The sequence below is a fragment of the Phoenix dactylifera genome, chromosome 17 (genome assembly GCF_009389715.1).
Source record: "Phoenix dactylifera cultivar Barhee BC4 chromosome 17, palm_55x_up_171113_PBpolish2nd_filt_p, whole genome shotgun sequence".
Classification (NCBI taxonomy): domain Eukaryota; kingdom Viridiplantae; phylum Streptophyta; class Magnoliopsida; order Arecales; family Arecaceae; genus Phoenix; species Phoenix dactylifera.
The window spans coordinates 6,859,449-6,867,736 of NC_052408.1; positions in this window are offsets into that span (position 1 = coordinate 6,859,449).

An 8,288-nucleotide genomic window follows, 5' to 3' on the forward strand; every position below is an offset into this window, starting at 1 on the left:
GCGATCTCAGCGTCCAGAGCATTCCACGCCCGATTTCAAGCCTCCCAACGCGTTCACAGCAGCATTTCCTCCTCCATTTCAGGATCCCAGCATCGCGGACGACCCATTCGTCCTCCGCATCACCCAATTTCATCCTCCGCATCACCCAATCCCAGCCGCCCGTGATTCTCCCCCAGATTTCCGCATCCCGCGGCTATAAGAGGGGAGGGGAGGCCATCGGTAGAAAGGGAGGAGAGAGCTCGGTGGGGGGAGGAGCTCACGTCCAAAAAGAAAGAGAGGAGGAGCTCTCGGCTGTGCAAGGGAAGGGGGGGAAAAAGAACCAAGAACAGGGGATGCTCTGTTCTTGGAAAGAAGAAAGAAAAAAATATATAGTATTTAATGTTCCACCGTGGGAGAGAGAGGGAGAAGAGAAGTGATTTATTTTTGTTTTGTTTTCTTTATTTTATTTGCAAAATAGAAGGAGTATGAGGCCTCTAATCTCTACTTTTATTTGTAATCAGTTTTTTTTTTTATGAAATCCATCAATTCTCTTTTATGCAATCCTTGTTCTAGGTTCAGTTTAATTTCTGCAATCCATAAATTTATTTTTATGTAATCTATGTTCTAAGTTTCAGTTTTCTTAAGCACTGTTTTCATCCATGCCCAAGTTTTCCTCCGAATAGTTAAATATTTCATTAAATATATAAATACTTTTCGAATCTATACCTGTCTTTTAGTTAATCTCAAATAGAAAACATTCTCTGGTAGACTAGAGAATCATTCCATATCTCCGAAGTAATGTTTTTTCTTTTGTTATTCAAAAATCCATTTTGAATCCGAGTGAATGTTTTAATTTTTATGCAACTCCAATCGCCTCCCTGTGGTTCAACCTCTTATGACCACTATTCTTCGAGTAAAAAAGATAAGAGTAAAATTAAATTAAACTTTGTTTGTCGGTTCTAACAACGACCTGTTTAGCATATTTTTAGGTAAACAGGAACCGAACAACACCTGCCAATGTCTTTTCGCTCCTCTTCCTCCGCACTCCGGCAGCTCCTCCGACTCCTCCGGCGTGGTCATCCTCGGGCCAGATTTGAACCACAACACTAATCATAATAGATTTTCACTTGTCATCATCCCATGATGAAAGTAAAAAAAAAATTATAGCTCATCTACTATATCAACAAATACCCTATTTTTAAATAACTTTCATCCCTTATCCTCATATCTAAATAATTGAACAATGAAATGAAACAAGTGAGAGAGCTCAAACAACTTTCTATTTAGGCATACTCACCTTTGGAATTATAATTATCTAATCTAAATAAAATTAAAGAAAATTTGCATTTTTTTAATCTGTGTCTAATTCAACCCATGACTAAGCTTTAAAACAGCATATATAATCATCTCTAACCTTGTGACAGGTGTTGAGGAAACTAGTCATCATATGAACTAGCTGACTTGCTGAAATTTAGACTTGATAAACTTTGGTGCTTATCTTTATAAATACTAATTGAAATTAGAGATCTATATGTCCTAATATAATCCATATTTTATAATTTTGACTCATTAAAATCTGATTACAAAATGATATGCTTATAGGATACCGATTCACAAACTACACTAGGTGTATTGGATTAGCCCTTGATGATATTTTATCCCATCCCTTTTTGATTCAATTTAAAATTTATCTGAACCAAGATCAGAGGTCCATGGTTGCAGGAAAACTTAAGATCCTAGAAGTAAACATGCAACTATAAGCTGTTACATTAACTACAATCTACCAAGCTAAAAATTAGGGTAGCACTCATGCGATTAAGTTGGCTGATCAAGATTGACCTAATGGCATGTTTGCACACCACTAAAGGCTCTTAGACATGCTTGGTTGGGTACCTAAAAGGGTCCAACTTGATAGGATCAAAGGTGCATAGATCTAGTCTTTTTTTTTTTTCTCTAAAGCACGTATTTCATACAGTATGTGTACGAATACACCCAATAAAATTAGAAAACAAAAGATAGCAGAGTGCCCGAGGCAACTCCCCATCTCCGGCTCACATGGTACTCCCAGAATGATTGGGCACGTAGGCAGCCACCCAGTCCGTAGCCCTATTAGCCTCTCTAAATACGTGCTTAGCTTAAAAGGCCCTTTCATCCCTAACCATCACCTAGATATCTCGGAGTAAGGGGTGGTCCATGCCACCACCCCTCGGGCCCCCTAGATCCAACTAATCACCATGGCTGAGTCACCTTCCAAGATGATTGAGATGGCCCATAGCACTCGCCACGCATAATGGAGACCCTCCTAGACAGCCTTCAACTCCACGCCGGAGACCGAGATGTCAAATAACTGGTAGCCGCCTACTGCCACCACTTTAGAGTTCGGGTCCCTAATGACAAAACCCGCACCTCCCCTCATGCCTCCGTCCGAGACGGATCTATCAAAATTGATCTTGAGGAAGCTCGAGAGTGGGGGCTCCCAGATGAAGAACACCGTACGGATAGCTGCATAAGCAGGATGCTTGCTATCAAAGGCTTGTTTGAACCTATGTCATGATTGATCTCCGCAGCCTGCGCCTAAGTGCACTCCACTACGAACCTCGGTGACATATTGCACTCTCCAAAGGCTCGAGCATTCCTTGCCAGTCAGACTGGTATACTGTATAAGTCACTCTAATAGCCTCCTGGCACGATCGTGGACTATCCGCCCATCGATGAATGGCCTATAAGAATTGATTCCTCTGACTCTAAGCATCAGGTGGAGCCTCTGTGATCCGCTAAGTCTTTCTCGCCCACACACATTGGAATAGTGCATGGTCTACTATCTATCAATACCACACATCTTGCACTCTGAGAAAATTCTCAGGCCACGTCTGCTGAGTACCAAACTCGTCGGAAGGCGCTCCCAAGACACCTTCCATACATAGATCTAGTATTAAAAGATCAGTTTTTCCAGAGTTCTAGTCCAACTAGGATTCCTATGAGATTTTCCTATTTTAAATACACACTTGTTGAGTAATTTTATGTGACTATCCTTTTCTAGATCTAATTAGAAGCATTTTAAGGTGTTGTACACATGCATATAATGTCATAAAAGTTAGGAATCCTGTTCAATTAAGATAGAGGTGGGTGGTCGCATATCAAGAAGCCTACTTTGACTAGGACAGGTTGACTAAGAAATCTATCCTTATTCAATTATCGAAGTTAATGTTAATTTTAGATTTTCCTAATCCGAATCCAATCCTAGTTTAGAGAGGAATCAATCATGGGGCTGCCTAAATAAAATATCTAACTTAGTTGGAATAGGAGCCCAGGTCCTAGATATAAAAGCAATATAGTTGGAATAGGACCAGGACTTACTATATGGGTATATATTGGGGCCAGCCACATGGGACTTGCTTTGAGGACATCCTAGACAAGGTTCTAGGCATGGGAGCAAGGTTTTATCCTCCAATTCAATAGAAAATCACTACTAAAAAAATGTAACAAAAATAGGGACACAAAGGATTTATCATATCATACAAAAATTTAATGATTCAATTAGAAGCCCTAGAGTCCTACTCCAACTAGGACACTAGTGTTCTCATGTCTTGGACTCTTGAAACTCATCATATGAATTTAGATGTGACTTTATCCATATTGAGGTTTCCATGGCTACCCTGCAAGCACAAGATGCAAGTCAACCAAACTAAAAGGTCCTCAAAATAAGGAATTACATTCGATTTTATCAAGCCAATAAATATACACCTATCTTTGTTAACCTAGGTATTGATTTTGATGATTACAAAATAATTGAATAGGTTACTAATGATAATATATTTTGGAGCAACTTAAGTTATTTTTCAGAAAAGCCTTAGAAGTTTGAACATGTAAAGAAGCATAGAGAAGCTCAAGAGACGAAATTTTTAAGTTGGAGACAAGCTCGAGGAAGTTTGGAAGCTTCTGAAGTACGAAAGTGAACTCTACTTGGCTGAGAGTTGACTTTAGGGTGTCCACCGAACCAAATGATAAAGAATCAATACTTTGGGCATTAGGAGTCGACTCCAGAAGCCTACGAGTCGACCCTCTTGGTGGACTTCGGCACTCTGGAGACAAGTGGCATGCTTGGTGCAGACCGGGAGTCAAACCTGGGGTCGACACCTAGACCAAGAATCAACTTGCATGTCAGCCCCTAATATACCACAAGTGAGAAATAGAGAGCACTATGTTCTAGTTCCTTCTGGGTCAACCCATGGATCACGAGTCAACCTGCAAAAAAGAAGCTTATTTAATGGATGCTATCCTTTCTTCAACGGTCTCTAACAACTAGTAATCACTCTCCTGCAACTTTTCGTCATAAATAGGCTTCCAAAAGTGCAAAACAACAACAAGAATCAAGAGAGAAAGCATTCAAAGCAAAAAGAGCATTCGAGTGAGAATCATTCAATTCAACTTCAACAACTACTTTAAGAGCATGCATTGAGCATTCCTAATTGAAATGCATATCAAAAGGCTTCTCCCAACATTTCCAAAGAGCGCGTAATTGGTTTTATATCTGCTCACTAAGGATCTTTTATTGTATTCATTGTATATTCATTGTTGTCATCATTGTATTTTCAATGTATTTGTGGGAACAAGTTACGGTTGAGCTGAAACTTGAGAAATATTGATTCATACACATACCTTTTTGATTATGACAAAAAGGGGGAGGATAATGAAAGTAAAGAGAAAAATATGGAAGTAAAGAAGTCTTTATAAAAAGGGGAAGAATTAACAACTTTTAAAAGGAAGAATTAAACCTCTAAAATGTGGGAAACAATATTTAAAACATAAAGGGAGAGAACTATGTTACAAAGCAAAATTATGGTAGTTTTCAAAGAAACTTCCCATTACTCAAGCAATATTTTTTCGCATGATTCAATTGAAAGTAAAAGTGAACTTTATAAATTGACTAAGTATCAAAAAGTATGTCATTTTTGTCTATACTATTTTTTTTCGATACTCAAATATTTTGTCATCATCAAAAAGGGAGAGATTGTGCACAAAAGGTTTGATTTTGATGATACAAAATGTTTAAGCAAAAAGTTTATAAATCAATTGCTTGAAATGTACTAGAATGCTCGTAAGAAGCTAAGAAGATGTCATTCTATAACTCTCAATATGAAAGAATGTAACTTAATTTTTTAAAGCTTTACACAAGAAAAATCAACTTTAGGACCACCTCGAATCGACCCCAAAACACTTACAGTCAAAGACTGAAGATTTGAACCTTGGGCTACTCAAGAGTCGACCCCTAGAATATAACGAGTCAACATTGACACACTAGTATAGATTGGTATGCTTTCACAATTTGACCCTCTAATCTCCGAGTTGATCCCCAAACAATTTCAGAAGACAGACAAAGAGCAATGAAAATTTATGCTTTCAGGAGTCGACCCATAAAGATTATGAGCTAACTCCTATGGAACAAGAGTCGATCCCAGAATGGCCATAGTAATATGGAGAGCAGTCAAAATCAGCATGTTAACGAGTTGACCCATGAAGATCATAAGCTGACTCCTGTGGAACAAGAGTCGACCCTACAAGAAAATGAGTTAACCTCAGAATGGTCATAGATAAAAGATAGAGAGTGATTAAAATCAGCATGCTGGCAAGTCGACCTATGAAGATCCCAAGCCGATTCCCGTTAAATAAGAGCCGACTCCAAAAGCAGACGAGTCAACCCTATAATAGCCACGATGGAAGACAAAAGACAACAAAATTTAGTATGTTAACAAGTCAGCATTGGAAGATAATGAGTTGACCTTGGAAGATAATGAGTCGGCCCTAGAAGATAACGAGTCGGCCCTAGAAGATAACGAGTCGGCCCTAGAAAATAATAAGTCAACCTTTGTCAATAGATGAGTCGACCCCTAAACTAAAAGAGTCAACCTCATAATGGCCACAGATGAAAGACAAAGCATAGCAGAAACAAGAGCTATTTCGAGTCTACCCTCGAAGATTATGAGCCGACCCTTGAAGATCATGAGTTGACCCCTAAAGAAGTCGAATCGACTTGTCTGCACCTTACAACAGTAATAACTAGTTTTTTTGTAAATCATAATGGCCGTTTTTGTCTCATAATGGCTCTTTCTACCTATTTAATGGTTAGAAGCATTTTCCAACCACTCTTCAATGGTATAAGGACATGGGAACACCAAAAAAAAGTGAGGAGGATTGAGCATAAAGAAAAGGAGATAAGAAAAGAAAGAATATATTTAAGGATATTTATTGAGAGCTAAAAGATCACACCTTTCACTATTAATAAAGAGTTGGTAAGAGCATTCAAGATCATTCAAAGCCAACTAACTGCTTCTAGGGCTCTATTAATTCTTTGCTCATTTATCTTTAAGGAGCTGTATTTTATTTTGTTTCTTATCCTTCTCATACTTTGTTGTAACAAGTTTTAGAGATTAAAACTTGGAAAAAAGGTCCATCCAAACTTGAAATTAGATTATATTGAGCCTAGAAAAAGGCTTGGTAGTGGTTTTAGTTGATTTTTAGTAAAAATCAACTGGGTTGATTGTGAGCATGGTCAAAATAATTGTTTTGGAAAGTGGATGTAGGTGAAGGGTTGGCATCAAACCACTACAACTTGTTGTATTTATGGTATTTGATTCGTGTGCTTTATCCTCTTGCATATTTTCTTACAGCTCATTTTTCAATTGCAAGTCACACACATATTAAGTTTTCATATCGCTGCATTTGCTTAAAGTTTTTTGAAAAGTCTAATTCATCCCTCCTCTTGGGCTGCATAGCTGGGCAACAAAGATGATTTCCAAAATTCTAATACACTAGCTTGTCCTCTCTATGATATCATTTTCAAAATCATTATATAATCACATATATGGTAGTTATTCAAAATATGATCACCATTACTAGTAGAATCTATAAAAGTATGATTACAATCACATACAACTTCCCCCTTGCTGCATGATTTGTAAGCTCTCTTCTCGCCTTAGCACATTCTACCTTCAACCTTGTTGCCTCATCTTTGATGTCATTAGCCTCTTTTTCAAACCTCTGATTCTTCTAACAAGCCGATTGTCTCTCCTTTCAATTCTCCACATGTTCCTTTAAACCATAACATTCTCCTCTATACCTTCCAATAATTGTAGATAATCTTCTCACCTCGGCTTTCATGTCTCTTGCTTCATCCCTTATGTCAAGAAGGGTAGCTGTCGCTCGACCCCATATCTCAGGATTAATCTTTGTCAAACATTTGCAATAGGAATCATTCAACTACTAACAAATATCCGCAAATATCATTACAATTAAACAACCCATAGTAGGACAATTCAATATTTAGGAAATTGAAAACATAAACTCAATATATTGATGACACTCACCTGATAGTTTGAACAACCCATAAATCTTCATCTAGGGTTGTCATCGCTCCATGAATTCCATATTTTAGGTATAATGCCACACTTGCACTGATATGGACTTTCATAGCTTCCGATTAAGTATATACTATACGATGGGGATTCTTGTGAAGACCTTCTTATCATTTCTACTAACTCTCCCTTTCTTTCTCATACTTGCTGTATGCCTTGTAGTTGGAGCCGAGCTCTAATCGCCAGATGGGCAGGAGGAATGGATTTAGGAAAGTGAAACCCTAGGCGAAAGAGGGGAAAAAAGGTGAAAGAAGGATATAGGGTTTTCTTGCACTATTCTTCTCTTTGGCCATATAAGTAGACATTATGTGGCAATTCCTTACGACATCCAGATGGAATTCATAGCTGATTCCTAAGAATATAATGCTTAAAAAAATAGTTTTGGTATTTTTGGTTGACTATAAAAAAGTAGTACATTTAAAAGTGGCTTATGTTTGGTTGGGCATGTATTTTTTTTGTAAAAGTTGTGTAAAATATCTATTATACCTTTAATAAAGTAAAAGACTTTATTCATGAATTTTGATGGCTTAATATTAGTTTTGGAAAAAAAAAGATTCCAATTTCTATCCGGTGAAAAAGTAGCTTTTTCATATTTCTCACTATTTCTTTTTATGGAATATGAACATCTTATTTTTATAAAAATACTATTTTTTTATTTTTGTAAAACTCGATCTAAATAAAAAATTAATTATTTTTTTTATTTTTGTTGGGCATGCTTTTTTTTTTTTTTACAAACCAAAACGAATTCTTAAATTCAGATTTTTTTTTGCATGATTAAATTATAAATTATATATATTTTTTATCACACATACATACATACATACATACATTCATACGTATATACATACATACATACATACATACATACATACATACATACATACATATATAAAGTTT